Raw genomic sequence first — 26231 nt, forward strand, 5'->3', positions numbered from 1 at the left:
ACTGTTCTATTATTCAATTGTACTTATTATTGGATTGCTGCAGCACTGAGATCATGACAGATCTGCTTTTTAATCCTATTGACCCGCCCTGGATTTGCAAACCTTAATGCTTTTGCTTCACGTAAATCTATCAAATTTCAGTTTCTCATTTTTAATTCACCATTGCAGCAGTGGACCTTTGGGGAAGGAGCTCCAGACTTCAACACTCCCAAGTATGAAGATGTTTCCTAATATCAGCCATCAACAGTCCAACTCTAACTCCAAGCCTGCCCTCCCATGTTACCCCCCCATCTTCACCTCCACACCAGAGAAGATTCCGGGGCAGGGTCCCGGCCTCCTGCTCATTCATCATCGAGGCACACAGCTACGGAAACAGGCCCTTCGGCCCAACTCGTCCATGCTGACCAAGATGCCCCATCTAAGCTAGCCCCATTTGCCCACGTTTGGCCCTTACCCTCTGAACCTTTCCTATTCCTGTACCTCTCCAAATGTCTTTTAAATGCTGTTATTTTATGTGTAGACTTGGGGGCATTGGTCTGAACTACACAGACTTGGAGGCAAAATTAAACACAAAATGTTGGAGTAACTCAACGGGTCAGGCAGCATCTCTGGAGAAAAGGGATAGATTACATTTCGGGTCGAGACCCTTCTTCAGACTTGGGGACATTGTTTCTTATTTTTGCGCTGTGTGTGTGTGTGTGTGTGTGTGTGTGTGTGTGTGTGTGTGCGCATATATATATATATATATATATATATATGCATGTGTATGTATTTATATATGTGTGCGCATATATATGTGTGTGTGTCTGTTTGTGTGTGTGTGTGTGTGTGAGTGTGTGTGCATATATATATATATATATATGTGTGTGCATGTGTATGTATTTATATATGTGTGCGCATATATGTGTGTGTGTGTGTGTGTGCGTGTGTGTATCTATGTGTATATGTGTATGTAAATACTTGTATATGTGTATGGATAAATGTGTGCATGTGTACATATTATATATTGAAATTTATGTTTCATTCATTGTTCTGTTTAGGACACATGACAATAAATACTCTTGACTGTTGACCAGTACCTGGGGTGATGTATTGAAAATCAGGGAATCGTATGTGGGGAACACTAGACACAGGGCGGAATTCCCGGGATTGGCAGGAATTCCCTCCATGTCAGCCCCACAAGGAAATACCACGGGATCTCTCGCTCTCAACTGGCTAATTAATAGGATGGTTCAGACAGGGGAAGCTCTTGAAACTGACTGAATTATAATGAATTATTCAATCTCAACCTTTTCCTTTAGGACTCAGCTCCTGCTGAGATGTGAAATGTTACTGAGACTTCAGTGATTTATTATTTTGCATCATTTTTACTTCAGCTTTTGAGCAGTGTTGATTGAGCAGGATGGTATTATGTAGCAGCATTGGAAATATAGAAACATAGAGAAATAGGTACAGGAGTAGGCCATTCGGCCCTTCGAGCCAGCACCACCATTCAATACGATCATGGCTGATCATCTAAAATCAGAGCCCCGTCCTGCCTTTTCCCCATATCCCTTAATTCCTTGAGCCCTAAGAGCTAAATCTAACTTTCTCTTGAAAACATCCAGTGAATTGGCAGAGGATTCCACAGATTTACAAGTCTCTGGGTGAAGACGTTTTTCCTCATCTCAGTCCTAAATGTCCTACCCCTTATTCTTAAACTGTGACCCCTGGTTCTGGATTTCCCCCAACATTGGGGAACATTTTTCCTGCATCCAGCTTGTCCACGCTTACACACGTGCAACATAGACTACAGAAGGGTCTTGATTCGAAACGTCACCTTTTCTTTTTCTCCAGAGATGCTGCCTGACCCGTTGAGTTACTCCAGCTTTTTGAGTCTATCTTCGGTTTAAACCAGCATCCGCAGTTCCTTCCGAAACATAGAACAGTACACCACGGGAACAGGCCCTTCGGCCCACAATGTCCGTACCGAACATGATGCCAAGTTAAACTAATCTCCTCTGACGGCATGCGATCCATATCTCTCTATTCCCGGCATATCCATGCCCCAAAAGGTCCCAAAAATGCCACGATCATATCTGCCTCCACCATCACCTCTGGCAGCTCGTTCCACGCACACACCACCACCCTGTATAAAAAACGTGCCCTCCATTGATGGAGCGGGAGCAGGTGGCCGCTGGCTGGGTGAGGTCACGTGGGGCGCGGGGGACGGTGACGTCACCCTTTGTCCCTTATTTGGGAGTGAGGAAGTTGGCAACCCTGGAGGGAGCGGAGAAAAGACGCAATGGATTGAAATGGCAGGAGGGGGTTACAGCTTTGGTTTCTACATTCTCACAATTCTGCACAGCTCTCAGCCCTTAAACGAAAGTGCAGTCCGAATGTCGGACATGGAATGACTCACTCCATAATCTGATTCACTCACTGAATGTGCATTAATATCCGGCACAGATAAGGCCAAGGGCTTTTCGGAGCGCACAAAGCATTTCCTCTCCAGCTCTCGCACAGCCTCCCTGTGTCACATTCCCAGTGAAAGACATTATTTGTTACTGAACCCGCGGAGAATCTGCCCAGATTTGACCAACTGAAATGAGTTCCCGTTTATTTTGAGGCGCATTAGACGGCAGCACAGAGCTGTTTGTGGCGATATTCTACCATTAACCGAGGATGTGGATGCCAAACTAATTGGCAGCACAATTAACGATCGGTTTCCTGTATCGAAAGCTTTTCAAACCGCAGGCTACTGTAACCTTGCACCGACCATCAATCTGAATGGGAGGCTTTTTTTTTTTTTACACACACACACACACACAACTAATTTCATACCAATTTATGCCCTTTCATCAATTGCCAGGACTCTCCATCACAAAGGCAGGCTTCGCCATGACAACTGAGCTTACTGCCACTGTTGCTACGGCAACGGGCCTAAGCAACCACTAAAGCTCACTCCTCCTTCCTCCCACAACCAGCCACAGTCAGGCTATTTACGAATTTGTGGAGAAATGGCTTTCATCAGCTGGAGTGAATTTGAAAAACACTTTTCAGCGTAGGGTTCACTTTGTGCTTCGATTAAATATTAGTCCGTTTCTTAATGGCGCAGCGGTAGAGTTGCTGCCTTGCAGCGCCGGAGACCCGGGTTCAATCGCGACTACGGGTGCCGTCTGTACGGAGTTTGCACGTTCTCCCCGTGACCTGCGTGGGCTTTCTCCGAGATCTTCGGTTTCCTCCCACACTCCAAAGACGTGCAGGATAATTGAACAGGTTCAATAATAAGGAGAAATAATATATACATACTAGACCAAGTGGACCCGTTGGGCCCAAACCTCCCCTGCATTGGTGCACCACCCTCTCCTACCCCCCTCCCCTCTCCCCTCTCCCCTCCCCCCCTCCCCTTCCCCCTCAACCCCCCCCCCTCCCCTTCCCCCTCAACCCCCCTTATCCACTCTCCTCCCCCCTTTATAAAACTTTGGTCGGGCTGCATTTGGAGTATGGTGTGCAGTTCTGTTTTCCTGTTTACAGAAAGGATGCAAAGGTTTTGGAGTGAGTGCAGAAGAGATTTACCAGGATGCCGCCTGGATTAGAGTGTTAATTGTAAGGATTTTTTTGCTGATTTACAAAAAAGGCAAAGTGCTGGAGTAACTCAGCGGGTCAGGCAGCATCTCTGGAGAACCTGGATAGGTGACGTTTCACAGAGTGCTGGAGTAACTCAGTGGGTCAGGCAGCATCTCTGGAGAACGTGGATAGGTGACGTTTCACAGAGTGCTGGAGTAACTCAGCGGGTCAGGCAGCATCTCTGGAGAACTTGGATAGGTGACGTTTCACAGAGTGCTGGAGTAACTCAGCGGGTCAGGCAGCATCTCTGGAGAACCTGGATAGGTGACGTTTCACAGAGTGCTGGAGTAACTCAGTGGGTCAGGCAGCATCTCTGGAGAACGTGGATAGGTGACGTTTCACAGAGTGCTGGAGTAACTCAGCGGGTCAGGCAGCATCTCTGGAGAACGTGGATAGGTGACGTTTCACAGAGTGCTGGAGTAACTCAGCGGGTCAGGCAGCGTCTCTGGAGAACATGGATAGGTGACGTTTCAGGTCGGGACCATTCTTCAGACTTAAAGATGTGCGGGCCAAGTTGTTTTTTTACACAGTGGGTGGTTAGTGCCTGGTGGTCTGTCATATGTGGCGGTGGAGGCAGATGTTTTAATGGCGTTTTAAGAGGCTTTTAGATTGGGACAAGGATAAGCAGGGAATGGGAAGAGATGGGTCACGAGCAGGCAGAGGAGATTTGTTTAATTTGACATTGTTCAGCACCGACATTGTGGGCCGAAGGGCCTGTCCCTGTGCTGCCCCACTGTCCCACCTTCTATCTCCATCACGGGTTTTTTTCCCCAGATTATTTCAATGTGCTTTGCGGGCAATATAATTTGCAAATTATACTCATTGTCACGAGGCAGCAAACTCCCATGGAACCCGATGCACCAGGTGTTCCTTAAAATAAATAGAACTACTACCACTTGATTTAAGATGAACAGCGGTGCGTTTGCAAAAGCATCACGGGCTTAATTAAATCAGGATGCAAGGCTGCAGGACACGCCGTTGAAACACGATACACTGGGAGTCTCTTGCTTCAGTTAATTGACTGCCGTCCGTCCGTCCAGATGTAAATTGTTCTGTGTGTTGAGCCGGAGCCAGCAGACAATGGCCGAGGCTTCCGTCAGACTGTGGCAACTCTTCAACAACTGTACAGTGGCAGCTGCAGCCGACAGTCCATGTAGGGAACCTTCCACAGGGCACAGTGGCACAGCGGGGGAGTTGCTGCCTTGCATCATTTTCGGCATAACCCGGTATTATTTTCGGCATGGACATTGCGGGCCGAAGGGCCTGTTCCTGTGCTGTACTGTTCTTATGTTAAACCTGATCCACAAGAACTAGAACCTGGGCTCAGCGGTGGAGTTGCTGCCTCACAGCGCCAGAGACCCGGGTTCGATCCAGACTACGAGCGCTTGTCTGTACGATCTCCCCGTGACCTGCGTGGGTTTTCTCCAGGTGCTCTGATTTCCTCCCACACTCCAAAGATGTGCAGTTTAGTAGGTTAATTGGCTTTGGTAAAAAAAAAAAATTGTAAATTGCCCCTGGTGTGTAGGATGATGCTAGTGTAACAGGGCTTGCTGGTCAGTGCAGACACGGTTGGCGAAGGGCCTGTTTCCGTGTTGTATCTCTAAAGTCAGGGTGGCACAGTGGTGCTGTCTGTGTGAAGTTTGTACGTTCTACCTATGACCACGTGGGTTTCCTCCAGGTGCTCCAGTTTCCTCCCACATCCCAAAGATGTGCAGGTTAATTGGCTTTGGTAAATTGTCCCTAGTGTGTAAGAAAGAACTAGTATACGGGGTGACCATTGGTCGGTACAGACTCTGTGGGCCGAAGGGCCTGTTTCCACGCTGTATCTCTAAACTAAACGAAACTGTCACTTTGACACACACACACACACACACACCCCTACCCATCCCACTCTGCAAAGCGTGTATTAAAGAACTGCAGATCCTGGTTTGTACTGAAGATAGACACAGAATGCTGGAGTAACTCAGCGGGTCGGGCAACATCTCTGGAGAAAAGGAATAGGTCACGTTTCGGGTCGAGACCCTTTTTCAGACACTGCAAACCACTGGCCCACCACGCTCTCTCTGAAACCTTCCCTGACATTAGAAAGAGAGAGTTGTCCAAACGTAAGCAGAACGTAAATTCTACGGGCCAGACAGCCAGACACATCTTTATTTTATCTGCAGTCGGGTTGCACATGTCCAGCTTTTCTCCGGGAGAAAGTGCTGACAGGGATTGGACTAAGTTGCCTGGTTTGTGGCTCTTGCCCCGAGCGCTTTGGTCAGGCACCACACAGATCCCATCTGCTGGCTGACTATTTGGCTGCGGAAGGCACCATTCAAATCCAAGACTCTTCCCTTCCACGCCTGGTGGTCCCGTTCACACAGTTTCCAGCCGGGAATGCAGTGCCGATGTGAGTGGGAGCAGACACAGGTCCCACCATCTGCCTCGACTCGAGGGCAGAGCTTGAAGGTGAAAGGGCCAAGGCTTTGCACATGGATGCATGGAACAAGCTGCCCCTGGGTGGTGGTGGAGGAAGACACAAGCGTTGGCATTTAAGAGACATTTAGATAGGCACACAGTTATGCACGGGAATGGAGGGACATGGATCTAAATGGCGCAGCTGGTAGAGCTGCTGCCTCACAGCGCCAGAGTGCCGGGTTCAATCCTGACCTCAGGTGCTGTCTGTGTGGAGTTTGCACCACTGCGCAGGCCAAGTTTTTGGAACAGAGGATGGTGGGTGCCTGGAACGTATTGCTGGGAGGGGTGGGCGGGTGGGGGATGGTGGAGGCATAGATGACAGTGGCCATGATCACATTGAATGGCGGTGCTGGCTCGAAGGGCCGAATGGCCTACTCCTGCACCTATTGTCTATTGTCTATTGTTTTTAGATAGGCACACGGATACTCAGGGAATGGGGGGTGTGGAGGGGGGGGGGTTACGGCTTATGTGCAGGTAGATAAGAGTTGGTCGGCATCATGATCGACAATATTGTCGGCCGAAGGGCCTGTTCCTGCAGGGTTTACTGTTCCATGTTGGTTTAACAGCGCAGCGGTAGAGTTGCTGCCTTACAGCGAATGCAGCGCCGGAAACCCAGGTTCGATCCCGACTACGGGCGCTGTCTGTACGGAGTTTGTACGTTCTCCCCGTGACCTGTGTGAGTTTTCGCCGAGATCTTCGGTTTCCTCCCACACTCCACAGGTTTGTAGGTTAATTGGCTTGGTATAAATCTAAAAGCTGTCCCTAGTGGGTGTAGGATAGTGTTAATGTGCGGGGACCGCTGGTCGGTGTGGACCAGGTGGGCCGGAGGACCTGTTTCCGCGCAGTACCTCTCAACAGAGATGCAGGGTGGAACAGATTCCTCTGCCCACCGAGTCCACGCCGACCAACGACCAACGATCGCCCGTTCACAACAGTTCTATGATTTCCCACTTTTCCCTTCCACTCCCTGCACACCGGGTGCCAATTAACCGACCAACCCGCACGTCTTTGTGGCGTGGGAAGGAAACCCAGGCGGTCACTGGGAGAAGGTGCAAACTCCACACAGACAGCACCGGAGGTCAGGAGCGAACCCGGGTCTCTGGCGCTGTGAGGCGGCAGCTCTACCACCGAGCTGCCTCTGGATTCAAAATGCAGTAGAGCTTCCTCGAGGCCCACAGCAATGCTCACCATTCAAATTAATATTCGGAAGTGCAAACGCAGAGAGAGTTGCATCTTGTAACAGTTATGGGAGAAGATGTGGAGCTGAGCCATATTGGTCCCTTGATCGCACTTGTTTGTATGTCTGGTATTTACTTCCTCCTTGACAGCCCTGAATTCCATAAGTCCATGTGGGGGATGAGAGGCAGGCTCAGCTCGCTTGCTCCTGCTTTCAAACCCTACTTTATGACTTGTGCGGGATTTTTGTCTTTATAAGTGTGCCCTCAGGAACGTGACAAATTCAAAACCAACAAGTTCAGTTCAGTTCAGTTCAGTTTGTGGTGACATGCAGCAAGGTACAGTGAAAAGGTCACGTACAGGTACGAGGTACAGGTCACGCACAGGTACAGGTACAGGTCACGTACAGGTACACGGTACAGGTCACGTACAGGTACGAGGTACAGGTCACGTACAGGTACGAGGTACAGGTCACGTAGAGGTACGAGGTACAGGTCACGTACAGGTACGAGGTTCAGTGAAAAGCTTGACCCGTTGACCAGCTGAGAGCATAACGGTTCCTCCAGCACGCACTCTTGTTCTGCGAGCGGGAGGGCAAGCAGGGAATGGTTCAGCAAAACGCAAAAGCGCTGGAGGAACTTGGCGGGTCAGACTAAACAGTGCCTGTGCCCTGAAACGTCATCTGTCCAGGATGGGAAGGTCAAACACTAGAGGGCATGCATAGCCTTAAGGTGAGAGGGGCAAAGTTTAAAGGAGATGTGCAGAGCAAGGTTTTTACACAGAGGGTGGTGGGTGCATGTGATGAGCTGCCAGGGGTGGTGGTGGAGGCAGGTAAGATGGTGGCGTCTAAGAGGCTTTTGTACAGGCACATAGACATGCAGAGAATGGAGGGATATGGATCACGTGCAGGCAGATAAGGGTTGGTCTTGGCTTCATGTTGGGCAGAGCCATTGTGGGCTGAAGGTCCTGTTCCCATTCGGTAGTTTTAGGGTTACTTTGGTTTAGTTGAGAGATACAGCACGGAAACAGGCCCTTCGGCCCACCGAGTCCGTGCTGACCATCAATCCCCGCACACCGACACTATCCTACATGCTAGTGACAATTTACAATTCTTACCGAAGCCAATTAACCTGCAAACCCGCACGTCTTTGGAGTGTGGGAGGAAACTGGAACACCCGGGGAAAACCCACGCGGTCACGGGGAGAACGTGCAAACTCCTTACAGACAGCACCGGTAGTCAGGATCGAACCGGGGTGTCTGGCGCTGCAAGGTAGTGACTCTGCTGCTGCGCCACCGCGTCGCCCTGCCGACAAATGATTTTGCGTTATATGTTGGAAAACGATTCTCATGGGTCACGGACACGTCCAGATGGCACAGAACCGGCTGGCGGAATGAACATTTAACTGTTAAACCAGCAGCAGGTCACAAAGATAATAGTGGCTTGTAGCCAACAGACCACAGTAACACAGCTACACACGGATCATTAATACCCTTGCCTTGAATGATTGAAAGATACAACAGGGAAACAAGTCCTTCGGCCCGCCGAGTCCACGCCAACCATCGATCGCCTGTTCACACCAGTTCATTATTATCCTATTTTTGTGACCACTCCCAACGCACGAGGGGCGATTTACAAAACAAACTCACCCACACGCCCGCACACCCACACACCCGCACGCCCGTGCACACATCCGCACACACCTACGCACACACCAGCACACACCCGCACACACCCGCACGCCCGTGCACACATCCGCACACACCCACGCACACACCCGCACACCCGTGCACACATCCGCACACACCCACGCACACACGCACACACCCGCACACACCCACGCACACACCCGCACACGCGCACACACCCGCACGCCCGCGTACACCCGCACACACCCGCATGCCCGCACGCATGAACCCCCGCACACCCACACACACGCGCACACCCGCACACACCTGCACACACACACACCTGCACACACACACACACCCGCACACGCCCCCGCACACACCCGCATGCCCGCACGCATGCACCCCCGCACACCTGCACACACCCGCATGCCCGCACGCATGCACCCCCGCACACCTGCACACACCCGCATGCCCGCACGCATGCACCCCCGCACACACCCACGCACATCCGCACACTCACGCACACACCCGCACGTCCGCGTACACCCGCACACACCCGCATGCCCGCACGCATGCACCCCCGCACACCCGCACACACCCGCACGCCCGCACGCATGCACCCCCACACACACGCACACACGCGCACACACGTCTTTGGGATGTGGGAGGAAACCAGAGCACCCGGGGGAAACCCACGCAGTCGCAGGGAGAACGTGCAAACTCCACACACAGACAGCGCCCGAGGTCGGGATCGAACCCGGGGCTCAGGCTGGGAGGCAGCAGCTCCACCCGCTGCACCGCCCTGAATGACTGAATATTTGTGGGTTTGCAAAATCCTGTTCAATCCTCGTGGAAGACGTATCCTGATAATTTTTTTAAGCGTTGAAGTAACTCAGTGGGTCAGGCAGCGTCACTGAAGACCATGAACAGGTAATGTTTCGGGTCGGGACCCTTCTTCAGACTGACTGTGGTGGGGGGTGAAGGGAGGGGAGGGGGAGGGGGGGAGGGGGAGGGGGGGAGGGGGAGGGGGGGGGAGGGGAGGGGGAGGGGGGGGGAGGGGAGGGGGAGGGGGAGGGGGAGAGGGGGGGAGGGGGGGGGGGGAGGGGGAGGGGGGAGGGGGGGGAGGGGGAGGGGAGGGGGGGGGGAGGGGAGGGGAGGGGGGGGGAGGGGAGGGGGGGGGGAGGGGAGGGGGGGGGGGAGGGGAGGGGAGGGGAGGGGGGAGGGGAGGGGGGGGGGGGGGGGGGGGGGAGGGGGAGGGAGGGGGGAGGGAGAGAGAGAGAGAGAGAGAGAGAGAGAGAGATATATATATATATATATGCTCACACTTAACATTAACAACACCTCAAAACTCCAAAATAAATGCCAGAAATCCTGGAACATAAAAGGTTCACAGAACAGGCCCTTCGGCCCACAATACCCGTGCCGAACTTGATACCAGGTTAAATTAATCTCCTCTGCCTGCACATGATCAATATCCCTCCATTCCATGCATATCAAAGTGCCTAACCAAAAGCATCTTAAACTGTATGGTATCTGCCTGCCCCCACCACCTCCCCTGCCTGCCCCCACCACCTCCCCTGCCTGCCCCCACCACCTCCCCTGCCAGCACCTTTCAGGCCCCCACCACCCTCTGTTTAGATAAACTTACCCCATACATCTCCTTTCAACTTTGCTCCTCTCATCTTAAAGCTGTGCCCACTGGTCATAAAGGTCACAAGTCAAAAGTGATAGGGGTAGAATGAGGCCATTCGGCCCATCAAGTCTACTCCGCCATTCAATCATGGCTGACCTGTCTCTCCCTCCTAACCCCATTCTCCTGCCTTCTCCCCATGACCTCTGACACCTGTACCAATCAAGAATCTATCTATCTATCTCGGCCTTAAAAATATTCACTGACTTGGCCTCCACAGCCTTCAGTGGTCTCTGACAATTCCATCCCAGGAAGAGGGTCCTGAGTCTCTACCCTATCTGCGCCTCTCCTGATGTTTATATACTTCCCTCAGGTCTCCCCTCAGCCTCCAAGGTTCCAGAGAAAACAATCTGAAGAGGCGCGATGGCGAACTTCCCCCTCAATATCCCCAGGGACACCACAGCTTTGGTTGTTATTCCTGGTTTCTGACGCTGAGAACCACACAGAGGAAGCCACTCGGACGTCAAAGGGAGACCAACAAAAGTCCCCATGGCATTGTTAGAGGAAAAAAGTACCGGGGATTTGTTCTAAGTTTGCGTCACGTAACGTTTGACCAAGCTGGTGGTCTGGGCCAGTCCCACCTGCCTCACTTGGCCCCTCTCCCTCCAAACACAACCGAACCATGTCTGTGTAGGAAGGAACGGCAGATGCTGGTTTAAATCGAAGATAGACACAAAATGCTGGAGTAACTCAGCGGGCCAGGCAGCATCTCTGGAGAGAAGGAATGGGGTCTCGACCCTTCTTCAGACTAAAGAAGGGTCTTGAGCCGAAACGTCACCCATTGCTTCTCTCCACAAGTGTCCGCACCCAGCCAGCGGCCACGTGCTCCCGCTTCACCACTGGCAGCCGCCCGGGCCAGGAGGCGGGTTGCTACGCAACCTCCGTTAGGCGAACACACTCCGTTAACCTACACTGTTAACCTACACTGTCCCGGCCGACAGAGGCCCGCGGGCCTAATACGGGGCAAGGGCGGCCCCGTACGGGACAAACCAATATACGGGATGTCCCAGCTAATACGGGACATTTGGCGACCCTAGTAGCAGGTTTAGCACGGCCTCAGAAATGCTGTTCTGAGATCTTCTGAAATAAAGTTCTAGCTCTTGACAAAACCACAGACCCACAATGTTTTGAGCACAAATAAAATGACTTAGAAAAATATAATGGCCTAAATCGTATATTTAAAACAATGTTGTAAAGACTGCACTCAAAACCACGAGAGGAATGTCAACACTTAAAACATCTTTATCTCGTGACAGGACACGGAACATGGAACAGTACAGCACAAGAACAGGCCCTTCAGCCCACAATGTCCATGCCGAACATGATGGGAAATTAAACTACCCTGCCTTAAAACTCATATCCATCTCTATGCACAAGTATCTTAAATGCCACTATCATATCTAGGGTTGCCAACTTCCTCTCTCCCAAATAAGGGACAAAAGGTGATGTCACCGCCCCACGTGACCTCACCCAGCCAGCGGCCACGTGCTCCCGCTCCACCAATGGCGGCCACACAGGCCGTGAGGCGGGTTGCTACGCAACCTCCATTAGGCGGTGCCCGGGCCTCCGGGCCTACACTGTCCGGGCCATACGGGACAAACTAATTTAGCCCAAAATACGGGATGTCCCGGCTAATACGGGACAGTTGGCAACCCTAATCATATCTTCCTCCACCACCACCACCTCTGACACCCACCCCTCTCCCTGCGAGTAAATATGCCCCACACATCTCCTGTAAACTTTGCCCCTCTTACCTTAAAGCTTTGCCCTCTAATCTTTGACGTCCCAACCCTGGGGAAAAAAGGTTCTGACTGTCTACCCGATCTATGCCCCTTATAATTTGATATACTTCTATCCCCTACCCCTCCCCTCAACCTCCGACACTCCAGAGAAAACAACCCAGGGTTGCCCAACCTTGTAGCTAATGCCCCCTAATCCAGACTGCATTCTAGTGAACAATCAGGTTTAACTCAGGCCCTCAGAGTGGAATGATGCAGAGAGTCAGAGGGGATCTTGTGGTGATTAAACAGGGATTAAGCTAAATTTATATGCTTTATAAACAAGACCAGTGGACCACACGGCCTGCTTGGTTGCCGTAGACACGATGTAATATGTTTAGGCTTGGCAAAAATCACCCTTTCGGATTTAAAAAAAAAAACCAGTTTAGACAGATGAAATTGGGGCCTTTTGGAACTATTTATTTAGATTAGCATTTTCAGGATTGGACTGAAATTAGGGGCTGAGGAGGCAGGCAATCTATGAAAAACAGTCGAGCAATTACACACTTGGTGCAATTACCCCTCAAAATATAATAAATAAACACGCCAGAAACCAATATCGTCAACCTTGTCTGCCCTGTCCATTTAGTACTTGAGTTACATTCACAAGGAAAGGAAAGAAATGAAAGAAAACTGGTTTTCTGTTACACTTAGTTCGTTGGACTACATGTGGTCCTAATTTCTGAACATTCAATTTACAAATTTTCACTATAACACCATTGACTGAGACTCTTCAGTATATTAGTTCTTGATTTACAAAACCTGCTAGTTCCTATAACTCGTATGGGGAAGGAACTGCAGATGCTGGATTCAATTGAAGATAAAACACAAAATGCTGGAGTAACTCAGCAGGACAGGCAGCATCTCTGGAGGGAAGGAATGGGTGAGACTTCGGATCGAGACCCTTCTTCAGACTTCAGGTTGTCGGGGATTATGGGGAGAAGGCAGGAGAATGGAGTTGAGAGGGAAAGATAGATCAGCCATGATTGAATGGCGGAGTAGACTTGATGGGCCGAATGGCCTAATTCTGCTCCGAGAACTTATGAACTCATGAATCCCTCTGTGATATAAAACGAGGTAAGACATGAATTCGATCCAAATTGCAACGCGCGTTTAGCTAAGTTTAGGGAAACGGTGCAAAAAACAGGCCCTTCGGCCCACCATGTCCGTGCTGACCAGTGATCCCCGCACACTCACACCATCCTACACACACCAGGGACAATTTACACATGCACCAAGCCAATTAACCTACATACCTACACGTCTTTGGAGTGTGGGAGGAAACTGAAGATCTCAGAGAAAACCCACGCGTACGATCCCACGGGAGAACGTACAAACTCCGTACGGACAGCACCCGTGGTCAGGATCGAACCTGGGTCAGTGGCGCTGTGAGGCAGCAACTCTACCGCTGGGCCACCGTGCAAGGCTTGCAATGTTGGATGGACAGGCAGCGGAGGGAGGTTGTGACCGGTTGTGACCGGTTGTGACCGGCTGGTGGGCCTCATGACCTCCTGTGCCCTCAGCGTAACTGCTGACTCGGGACCCACCCCCAACACTGAGCACTGAGCTGTCGGGACGTAGACTGTGCTCCTGATGCGAGCGTGAGAGGCCTCCTCACAGCTGCCTGCGTTAGCAGAGACAACTAAAGCAGCCAGTGTAACTGGCCACTCCCTCTTCTCCCCTCTCCCATCGGGCGGCAGGTAAGGACGTGTGAAAACGCACACCTCCAGATTCAGGGACAGTTTCTTCCCAGCTGTTATCAGGCAACTGAACCATCCTACCACAACCAGAGAGCGGGACTAAACTACCATCTACCTCGTTGGTGACCCTTGGACTATCTTTGATTGGACTTAACTGGCTTTACCTTGCACTAAACGTTATTCCCTTTATCATGTATCTACGCACAGCAAATGGCTCGATTTTAATCGTGTATTGTCTTTCCACTGACACGTTAGCACCCAACAAAAGCTTTTCACTGTACCCCAGTACGCATGACAATAAACGAAACTAAATCTGAAGTCTGAAATTAGGTCTCGTCCCGAAACATCACCCATTCCATCTCTCCAGAGATGCTGCCTGTCCCGCTGAGTTGCTCCAGGATTTTGTGTCTATCTCCAGAGATGCTGGCTGACCCGCTGAGTTGCTCCAGGATTCTGTGTCTATCTCCAGAGATGCTGGCTGACCCGCTGAGTTGCTCCAGGATTTTGTGTCTATCTCCAGAGATGCTGCCTGACCCGCTGAGTTACTCCGTGATTTTGTTTCTATCTCCAGAGATGCTGCCGGACCCGCTGAGTTACTCCAGCTTTTTGTGCCGATCTTCGCTAATTCCAGCATCACGGTCTCGAGAACAGACTTAGAGTCACAGAGTGATACAGTGTGGAAACAGGACCTTCGGCCCAACTCGCCCACACCGGCCAACAATGTCCCAGCTACCCTAGTCCCACTTGCCTGCACTTGGTCCACATCCCTCCAAACCTGTCCTATCCATGTTCCTGTCCAACTTTTTCTTAAACGATGGGATAGTCCCAACCTCAACTACCTTCTCTGGCTGCTTCTCCCATACACCCACCACCCTCTGTGTGAAAACGTTACCCCTCGGATTCCTATTAAATCTTCTCCCCTTCACCTTGAAGCTATGTTCTCTGGTCCTCGATTCCCCTACTCTGGGCAAGAGACTCTGTGCATCCACCCGATCTATTCCTCTCACTTCCTTGCGAGTGAGCCTGCCTCTGGATCAGGGAGTGTGAGCGGCTGGATTGTGAAGGCCCATTGTTTGTGCGATGCAGTCAGGATTCATTAGCGTCAGTCCGAGACCCTCGCTTGCGGAAGCTGAGCCTTCCAAGTTCAAAGTGCGAGCCTTCACCCAGATGTCAGGGCTACATGTGGCACATTGAAGAGCTTTGTGCAGCTCCTGCAGTTGCACTGAAGGCAAGAGGGAAGCATGAATGGAGGGTCTAGAGGTCAGGGGGCTGCAGGGATATGATCATTAGGAATATGACTGCACGTTGTCTCAGACGATCAGCTGCTGACAGGCGCTGGTCATTTACGTCCTCGAAGATTTACATCGATGCACAACCGCGTTGGAAATACGCCATGCAGCGATCACAGAGCAGCACGTTCCAGGTCAGGACTTACACTGAGAGCGGGAATGCACTCTGGCAGCCAGGTCTCATTGAGTTTAGTTTCCGAGATACAGCGCGGAAACAGGCCCTTCAGCCCACCGAGTCCGCGCCGACCAGCGATCCCCACACATTAACACTACCCTACACACACACACACACTGGGGACAATTTACACATACACCAACCCAATTAACCTACAAACCTGTACGTCTTTGGAGTGTGGGAGGAAACCGAAGATCTCGGAGGAAACGCACGGAGGTCACGGAGAGAACGTACAAACTCCGTGCAGACAGCGCCCGTAGTCGGGTTCAAACCCGGGTCTATGGTGTTGTAAGCGCTGTGAGGCAGCAACTCTACCGCTGTGCCACCGTGCCGACACCTCTTTAAATGGGTAGGGCTGGGACGAGCTGCCAGGGGTGGTGGTGGTGGAGGCAGATATAATAAGGGCCTTGCAGAGGCTTTTAGACAGGCACATGGATATGCAAGGAATGGAGGGATATGGGTCACATGCAGGTGGAGGAGGTTCGTTACATTGGGCATCATGTTCAGCATGGACATTGTGGGCCGAATGGCCTGTTCCTGTGCTGCACTGTTCTATGTAGGAAGGAACTGCAAATGCTGGTTTAAACCGAAGATAGACACAAAAAGCTAGAGTTACTCAGCGGGTCAGACAGCATCTCTGGAGAAAATAAATAGGTGACATTTCAGGACACAAAACGTCACCTATTCCTTTTCTCCAGAGATGCTGTCTGACCCGCTGAGTTACTCCAGCGTTTTGTGTCTATCTGCACTGTTCTATGCTCCAAGTTCGTAACAGAACCACATTGGGAAAGGGGGAACTGGTCAGAAAGGATAATCCCCTCCCATTTTCTCCTTCAGATCTATGTACAAGTGTGCAAAAAAAGCAAGGAAATGAAGGCATAGTGTGAATATAAAAACTGAAAACTTTCCAGTGGTCAATTTAGAGGTCAATTAACCTGCACACCCAGACATCTTTGGGATGTGGGAGGAAACCGGAGCACCCGGAGGAAACCCACACAGCCAGGGGGAGAACGTGCAAACTCCACACAGGCAGCACCCGTAGTCAGGATGGAACCCGGGACTCTGGCACTGTGAGGCAGCAACTCTACCCACTGCGCCACCGTGCCGCCCAACGCTGTTGAAGGCCGAGGAGAGACATGAAGGGAATATATTAAAGTGTGAGAGGCAATGATAAGGTAGCCTGTCAGAAGCTGTTCCCCGGGGGGGGGGGGGGGGGGGAATGGCAAAGACGAGGGGGCACAGATGTAACACAGAGGCAACAAATAAAGGTGATGTGTGGATCAAGGTTTCTCACACAGAGTGGTGGCTGCCAGGGGTGGGAGTGGAGGCAGATATGATAGCGGCGTTTAAGAGGCACATGGACACGGGGGGGATGGAGGGATGTGGATCACGGGCGGGCAGGCAGAGGGGGAGGGTTGCGACATGGAGTGTAGAGAGGCCTGGCCCAGTGATGTACTGATCCATGGACAACTCTACACAACTAAAAGCAACGCGGAAATGCTAAATCACTCAAGGTCACACTTTTGACCAGCTGCTCACGAGTACATTTCAACCAGGATTGAGCCCAAATGTCCAATTAGCACTTGGCTTTTTTTAAGTACTCGTAATTCTTTGCTCGAGCTCTCCGTGACAGTAATGGCACCCACTGATTGAAAGCACAAGGTCAGGCGTGCCCTTTGTGGTGTCTGGATTCACATTCACCATGGCCACCAGGACAATTCGCTCCACTGAACCACCCCACCACCGAACCATCTCATCGCCGAACCACCCCACTGCCGGACCACCCCATACTGAACCACCCCACACTGAACCACCACACACTGAACCACCCCACCCCACACTAACCCACCCCACACTGAACCACCCCACACTGAACCACCCCACACTGAACCACCCCACACACTGAACCACCCCATACGGAACCACCCCACACTGAACCATCCCACACTGAACCACCCCACACTAACCCACCCCACACTGAACCACCCCACACTAACCCACCCCACACTGAACTACCCCACACTAACCCACCCCACACTGAACCACCCCACACTGAACCACCCCACACTGAACCACCCCACACTGAACCACCCCACACTGAACCATCCCACACTGAACCACCCCACACTAACCCACCCCACACTGAACCACCCCACACTAACCCACCCCACACTGAACCACCCCACACTAACCCACCCCACACTGAACCACCCCACACTGAACCACCCCACACTGAACCACCCCACACTAACCCACCCCACACTGAACCACCCCACACTGAACCACCCCACACTGAACCACCCCACACTAACCCACCCCACACTGAACCACCCCACACTAACCCACCCCACACTGAACCACCCCACACTGAACCACCCCACACTGAACCACCCCACACACTAACCCATCCCACACTGAACCACCCCACACTAACCCACCCCACACTGAACCACCCCACACTGAACCACCCCACACTGAACCACCCCACACTAACCCACCCCACACTGAACCACCCCACACTAACCCACCCCACACTAACCCACCCCACCCCACCCCCCCTACATCAAAAATCTTCTAACCCCCCTCTCTAACTCCAGGTCCCTCAGATCAGCCGACTTGGGGCTATTCACTATCCCACGGTCTAGGCTTAAACTCAGGGGTGACCGCGCTTTTGCGGTTGCAGCTCCTAGACTGTGGAACAGCATCCCTCTCCCGATCAGAACTGCCCCCTCCATCGACTCCTTTAAGTCCAGGCTCAAAACATATTTCTACTCCCTAGCGTTTGAGGCTCATTGAGGAGGCGCTGTGAACTGTTTGCGTGCTACTGTATGTTTTCATTTTTTTTTTTCTATTGGAACCTAATTCAAATGTACAGCACTTTGGTCAACGTGGGTTGTTTTTAAATGTGCTATACAAATAAAATTGACTTGACACTGAACCACCCCACACTAACCCACACTAACCCACCCCACACTGAACCATCCCACCACGGAACCACCCCACTCTAAACTAGAGAGTGGTCCTGAGCTACCATCTACCTCATTGGAGACCCTCGGTCTATCTTTAATCGGACTCTACCTTGCACTAAACGTTATTCCCTTCATCGTGTACCTGTACGCTGTAGACGGCTCGATTGTAATCACGTATAGTCTATCTACTGACGCACCAAAAGCTTTTCGCTGTACCTCGGTACACGTGACAATAAACTAAACTGAACTAGACACAAAATGCTGGAGTAACTCAGCGGGTCAGGCAGCATCTGTGGAGAACAGGAACAGTTGACGTTTCAGGGTGAGACTTTTCCTCAGCTGCGCTGAGTTACTCCAGCAACTCCACTGCTGTGCCACTGTGAAGCCCTTGAGGAACTTGGATAATATGCAGGCAGATAAGAGTTGGTCTTGGCATCCATGTTCTCCAGAGATGCTGCCTGACCCGCTGAGTTATTCCAGCATTTTGTGTCTAGTTCAGTTTGGGTTATTGTCACGTGAACCGAGGTACAGTGAAAAGCTTTTGTGGCGTGTCAATTAGTCAGTGGATAGACTGTACGATTACAATCAGGCCATCCTGTTCAGCACAGACATTGTGGGCCGAAGGGCCTGGGCCGTACTGTTCTACGTACCATTCACAGACAGCAGAATTACCCCACACATTCAACGCTGGCATCGATGCAGCAGAATTAAATGCACCCACCGACTGGCCTATAAAGCAAGCTTGTTGTTCTTAGCTGCTCAATAGTAACTCAGTGTTCACTCTACACAATAATAAAAAAAACAGTTCATCATCGAACTGTCTTCAATAAAAACTCACAATTAAACTCAGTGCAGCTGGAAGGAGTGGTCTTGTGACTGCCTGAATAATCACAGAGGCAGTGTCTGTGTGGCCTCACAGGTCTGGGGCTTCATTCATTTAGAAATTGTTCCAGAGCAGATTCCCTTCCACGGCCACACACGTCAGCGCCGGTCTGCAACAGCCGTCCGCGTGCCGCCATTAACGCCGCCACCGCACAGTCACGCAGCACGGCAATTAGGGCTGCCAACTGTCCCGTATTAGCCGGGACATCCCGTGTTTTGGGCTGAATTATTTTGTCCCGTACTGGACCGCCCTTGCCCCGGATTAGTAAGGTCGCCATCTTCCTCACTCCCAAATACGGGCCAAAGGGTGATGTCACCGCCCCGCGCGCCCCATGTGACCTCACCCGGCCAGCGGCCACGTGCTCCCGCTCCACCAACGGCGGCCGCCCGAGCCTCACGGCGCCAGAGACGCAGGTTCAATCCCGACTACGGGTGCCGTCTGTACGGAGTGTATACCTTCTCCCCGTGACCTGCGTGGGTTTTCTCCAGGTGCTCCAGTTTCCTCCCGCACTCCAAAGACGTACAGGTTTGCAGGTTAAATAGATACAAAATGTTGGAGTAACTCAGCGGGTCAGGCTGCACCTCTGGAGGAAAGGGAATAGGTGACATTCCGTGTCGAGACCCTTCGTCAGACCCTACAATTAACCCTTCGTCAGACCCTACAATTAACCCTTCTTCAGACCCTACAATTAACCGGGGTTTGTAGGTTAATTGGCCTCAGTGAGTTGTAACATTGTCCCTAGATTGTGTAGGATAGTGCTAGTGCACGTGGTGACCACTGGTCAGCACGGACCCGGTGGGCCGAAGGGCCTGTTTCCGCGCTGTATCTCTAAAGTCTAAAGCAAGGGTAGTCTGCCATGGGCTTCCAAACCCACCAGTTGGCCAGTGAACCATGGAAGGCGGATTGCCCAATCCCTGAAGCCACAATCCCTCCCCACCGCCCACAACCTTTGTTTACTCTGCAGTTTATTGTGTGAGATACGTCAAATAGTGAAAACAGACAATCTTCAATTGCTTCAAGCAGAAGCAATTACAGCGAGTTTATTTAAATCAAGTCCATGTGCCCAAAGGCAACGATTGCGTGGCACGATGTTTTAATGTGAGGTTATCTTTTTGTGCACGGTGGCGCAGCGGTAGAGTTGCTGCCTTACAGCGAATGGGTTCGATCCCGACTACGGGTGCTGTCTGTACGGAGTTTGTACGTTCTCCCCGTGGGTTTACTCCGAGATCTTCGGTTTCCTTCCACACTCCAAGGACGTACAGGTTTATACGTTAATTGGCTTGGTAAATTAAAACAAATTTGTCCCTAGTGGGTGTAGGATAGTGTTAATGTGCGGGGATCGCTGGTCGGCGCGGACCCGGTGGGCCGAAAGGGCCTGTTTCCGCGCTGTATCTCTACACTGCTGGCCGCAAGGACACAGTAGTTGTACCATTAATGCTGCAGTTTAACACAACAGTCTCTCGAAAGTCCAAGCTGAAAACATTGGCCTTTCAAAATGGAGGTAAATGTATTTGCCAGTAATTTATAATAAAATTTGTATTTTAGTTTAGTTTGGTTTTGAGGGGTTTAGTTCAGAGTTTGCCTCTTCTGTAGTTGGAGCTGGTTTCAAGTTAGGTTCACACTGAATATTTAGTTTAGTTTAGAGACACAGCGCGGAAACAGCCCCTTCGGCTCACCGAGTCCGCGCCGACCAGCGATCCCCGCGCACTAACACTGTACCACACACACTAGGGACAATTACAAAAATTATCGAAGACAGATCAGCCGAAAAAACCTGTATGTTTTTGGAGTGTGGGAGGGAACAGGAGCACCTGGAGAAAACCCACACGGGTCACGGGGAGAGCGTACAGACTCCGTACAGACAGCACCCGTAGTCAGGATCGAAATCTGGTCTGTGCCTCTGTTAGGCAGCAGCTCTACCCGCTGCACTGCCTCACGGTATGTGAAGAGGGAAAAAATAGTCAAGGCAAATGTGGGTCCCTTGAAGACAGAAGCAGGGGAATTTATTATGGGGAACAAAGAAATGGCAGACGAGTTAAACCGTTACTTTGGATCTGTCTTCACTGAGGAAGATACACACAATCTCCCAAATGTTCTAGGGGCCGGAGAACCTAGGGTGATGGAGGAACTGAAGGAAATCCACATTAGGCAGGAAATGGTTTTGGGTAGACTGATGGGACTGAAGGCTGATAAATCCCTAGGGCCTGATGGTCTGCATCCCAGGGTACTTAAAGAGGTGGCTCTAGAAATAGTGGAAGCATTGGAGATCATTTTTCAATGTTCTATAGATTCAGGATCAGTTCCTGTGGATTGGAGGATAGCAAATGTTATCCCACTTTTTAAGAAAGGAGGGAGAGAGAAAACGGGTAATTATAGACCAGTTAGTCTGACATCAGTGGTGGGGAAGATGCTGGAGTCAATTATAAAAGACGAAATTGCTGAGCATTTGGATAGCAGGAACAGGATCATTCCGAGTCAGCATGGGTTTACGAAGGGGAAATCATGCTTGACAAATCTACTGGAATTTTTTGAGGATGTAACTAGGAAAATTGACAGGGGAGAGTCAGTGGATGTGGTGTACCTCGACTTTCAGAAAGCCTTCGACAAGGTCCCACATAGGAGATTAGTGGGCAAAATTAGAGCACATGGTATTGGGGGTAGGGTACTGACATGGATAGAAAATTGGTTGACAGACAGAAACCAAAGAGTGGGGATAAATGGGTCCCTTTCGGAATGGCAGGCAGTGACCAGTGGGGTACCGCAAGGTTCGGTGCTGGGACCCCAGCTATTTACGATATACATTAATGACTTAGATGAAGGGATTAAAAGTACCATTAGCAAATTTGCAGATGATACTAAGCTGGGGGGTAGTGTGAATTGTGAGGAAGATGCAATAAGGCTGCAGGGTGACTTGGACAGGTTGTGTGAGTGGGCGGATACATGGCAGATGCAATTTAATGTAGATAAGTGTGAGGTTATTCACTTTGGAAGTAAGAATAGAAAGGCAGATTATTATCTAAATGGTGTCAAGTTAGGAAGAGGGGATGTTCAACGAGATCTGGGTGTCCTAGTGCATCAGTCACTGAAAGGAAGCATGCAGGTACAGCAGGCAGTGAAGAAAGCCAATGGAATGTTGGCCTTCGTAACAAGAGGAGTTGAGTATAGGAGCAAAGAGGTCCTTCTACAGTTGTACCGGGCCCTGGTGAGACCGCACCTGGAGTACTGTGTGCAGTTTTGGTCTCCAAATTTGAGGAAGGATATTCTTGCTATTGAGGGCGTGCAGCGTAGGTTCACTAGGTTGATTCCCGGAATGGCGGGACAGTCGTATGTTGAAAGGCTGGAGCAATTAGGCTTGTATACACTGGAATTTAGAAGGATGAGGGGGAATCTTATTGAAACGTATAAGATAATTAGGGGATTGGACACATTAGAGGCAGGAAACATGTTCCCAATGTTGGGGGAGTCCAGAACAAGGGGCCACAGTTTAAGAATAAGGGGTAGGCCATTTAGAACGGAGATGAGGAAGAACTTTTTCAGTCAGAGAGTGGTGAAGGTGTGGAATTCTCTGCCTCAGAAGGCAGTGGAGGCCAGTTCGTTGGATGCTTTCAAGAGAGAGCTAGATAGAGCTCTTAAGGATAGCGGAGTGAGGGGGTATGGGGAGAAGGCAGGAACGGGGTACTGATTGAGAGTGATCAGCCATGATCGCATTGAATGGCGGTGCTGGCTCGAAAGGCTGAATGGCCTACTCCTGCACCTATTGTCTATTGTCTATTGTCTATTGATGGGCATTAAAATCAGCCAGGCATCAAAAGAAGGCAACAGTTAAAGTACATCTGCACGTTGCCAAATGAGCTGGGGATTGCCCGGCCTTTGGAAAGTCGGGAAGCCATGTTACATCCGATAAAGAAAGTGAGAGTGAAACTGTCTGAGGAGGGGTCTCTCTCTGGGCCCTCCACCAATGCCACCTGACCCGCTGAGTTACTCCAGCACTTTGTACCTGTCCACGTTCTCCACAGATGCCGCCTGACCCGCTGAGTTACTCCAGCACTTTGTACCTGTCCACGTTCTCCACAGATGCTGCCTGACCCGCTGAGTTACTCCAGCACTTTGTACCTGTCCACGTTCTCCACAGATGCTGCCGGACCCGCTGAGTTATTCCAGCACTTTGTACCTGTCCACGTTCTCCAGAGATGCTGCCTGAGCCGCTGAGTTACTCCAGCACTTTGTGTTCTACACATTTGCATTTCCTTGTGCCTCCAGTCAAACATTCCTCGGGGGATGTCTACACGCGCAGCTTGTTGGCGAAGAGATTGCCGACACCACACAGCAGCTCGAGAGTCTCTTGCCCAGAGTAAGGGAATCGAGAACCAGAGGGCAAGGGTTTAAGGTGAGGGGGGGAAAGATTTCACAAGAGCCTTAGGGGTAACTTTTTCACGCAAAGGGTGGTGGGTGTGTGGAACGAGCTGCCAGAGGAGGTAGTTGAGGCAGGGACTATCGCAACGTTTTGAGAAACAATTAGACAGGTACATGGATAGGGCAGGTTTAGAGGGATATGGGCCAAACAGGGGCAGGTGGGACTAGTGTAGATGGGACATGTTGGCCGGTGTGGGCAAGATCGGTCATGGGGCTGTTTCCACGATGTATGGCTCCATGGTTTAGGTTAGGAAATGGCAGCTGAAAAGACTCTGCTCTCTTTAAAGGCAACAAAGTCTTCCTGACCTCCACAATCTTTATAATTCATGCTTGCTGCTTACCACATCACTTCCACATGGTTCATGTTCAGAAAAACCTCATGGCTTCCCCTCTCTGTCCCCTCCCCGCGAAATATCCATGAAATCGTCAACAATGGACCATTATTGACATTTCCCTAAAATCACGTGTTGGGTTGTTTAAACGCAAGGCCAATCTTCAGTTGCTCGTCAGTCTGTGGATCACGGGCGTTTATGTTGGGATTCCTTAATGGGCCCTTTCCCCCCCAGCGAAGATTTTTCGAAAGATTACTTAAAATCAAGTAGAATAATAAATGAGGACTTATCAAAGTTTAACATTCGGAACTCAATAAATGGCTGCTGCATGCCAACAGTCAAAGGATTAGTAATGCTTCAGAGGCGAGGATGTAAAATATGCGTTATGAGAAATAACGGTCGATGAATTTGGAAGAACATCTCCTCTTTGTTTATTTACGTCCCAGCGCATTTGACCGGCTGCATGAGAAGTATTTGCTGTTACTTCGCCATCCACTACCCACCAGTCATCAATCACATCACTCCCACAGGAGGGGAATCAAGCAACAGACCCTACATTTTGTGCAGGAAGGAACTGCAGATGCTGGTTTACACCGAAGATAGATGCAGAATGCCGGAGTAACTCCGCGGGACGGGCAGCATATCTCTGGAGAGAAGGAATTTGGGTGACGTTTCGGCTCAAGGCACCTTCTCCAGACCGCATTTTCACCCGGCATTTTTGATTGGGAAGAACGCCCAGGGTTGAAGGAGATGCCGAAGAGTGGTGGCCACTGCCCACTGCCCGGTCCATCACACGTACTGACATCCCCACCCTCAAAGGGATCGATAGGAGGCGCCCCCTCAAAAAGGCAACTGATATCATCAAAGAGCCCACACCACCCTGGCCAACCTCTCACTTCACTCCCACCAACGGGAAGAATGCACAGGAGTGGGAATAGTACTGTGACCATCAGGTTCAAGAGTAGCTTCTTCCCAATAATTGGGACCATGCAGACGGAGGTTGGGGCTGTGAACATGGCGCCAAAACATGGCGGCTCTTGCACATGGACTCAAGTGGGCATTTGCGGATTGAAATTGAATATGACTATAATCTTAGATGGACACAAAATGCCGGAGTAACTCAGCAGGTCAGGCAGCATCTCTGGAGAGAAGGAATGGGTGATGATTCGGGTTGAGGCCCTTCTTCAGACTGATGTCAGGGGAGGACAAAGATAGAATGTAGTTGGAGACAGGAAGACTAGTGGGAGAACTGGGAAGGGGGAGGAGATAGAGAGGGGAAGCAAGGGACAATCGGAAGTTAGAGAAGTCAATGTTCATACCGCTGGGGTGTAAACTACCCTTCCGGTCTCGACCTGAAACGTCACCCATTCCTTCTCTCCAGAGATGCTGCCTGTCCCGCTGGGCTACCCCAGCATTTTGTGTCTATCGTGCATTGTAAAGGTTGTCTCATGCCACACACTATTCCATTGTTAGACGCAGACAATGTCCAAGCTCCAGAGTCCTCCCGGGAGCCGAGCTCCGATGTATTGGTTTCTCCTGGCAAGGCCCAGCAGTTCCACATGCTGGAGTGCAGAGGAGTAGAGTCACATGTTGAGCCTTTGCTCAGGGGTAGCAGGGCACCATGACGCTGCAGGGAAAGGTTTAACATTCTGCACACGGAGCACTTCCCATTAATGAGAGCAAAGTGGAAAACATTGTACAGTCACTATTCCCTTTCCACGGGTGATCTTACACCCCCTGAAATGCAAAATGCCAAGTTGCAACAGGCCTGTCAATTTGTGCCAGAGATTAGTAATAATAAGTACAAGGAAGCATAGAAAATAGGTGCAGGAGGAGGCTATTCGACCCTTCGAGCCAGCACCGCCATTCAATGTGATCATGGCTGATCATCCAGAATCAGTGCCCTGTACTGGACAAGCACCGATCCTATTTATCGTACAGTACGGACACAGGCCCTTCAGCCCACAGAGTCCATACCGACCCATTTACACTAATCCCCGTTCTGTTACTCAACCCCCATTAAGGTGGCGCAGCGGTAGAGTTGCTGCCTCGCAGCGCCAGAGACCTGGGTTCGATCCTGACTACGGGCGCTTGTCTGTACGTTCTCCCCGTCGCCTGCGTGGGTTTT

General features: G+C 50.9%; 1 protein-coding gene across 5 annotated transcripts in view; it reads right to left on the bottom strand.

Annotated features, from left to right (window-relative positions):
- The window catches only part of acap3a (ArfGAP with coiled-coil, ankyrin repeat and PH domains 3a), a 178774-nt gene that overhangs the window by 122002 nt on the left and 30541 nt on the right, over positions 1 to 26231 (bottom strand). The window contains exon 2 of one of the 5 annotated variants that reach the window (XM_078425201.1): positions 9632 to 9839. The exons of 3 other annotated variants lie outside the window; for them this stretch is intronic. The gene's annotated coding sequence lies outside the window, so the exon portion shown is untranslated. Of the gene's footprint in view, positions 1 to 9524; positions 9589 to 9631; positions 9840 to 26231 lie in introns of those variants that run through there. One more of the 5 variants, XM_078425202.1, reaches the window with a different exon arrangement.

This window comes from Rhinoraja longicauda, chromosome 30, assembly GCF_053455715.1.
Source record: "Rhinoraja longicauda isolate Sanriku21f chromosome 30, sRhiLon1.1, whole genome shotgun sequence".
Taxonomy (NCBI): domain Eukaryota; kingdom Metazoa; phylum Chordata; class Chondrichthyes; order Rajiformes; family Arhynchobatidae; genus Rhinoraja; species Rhinoraja longicauda.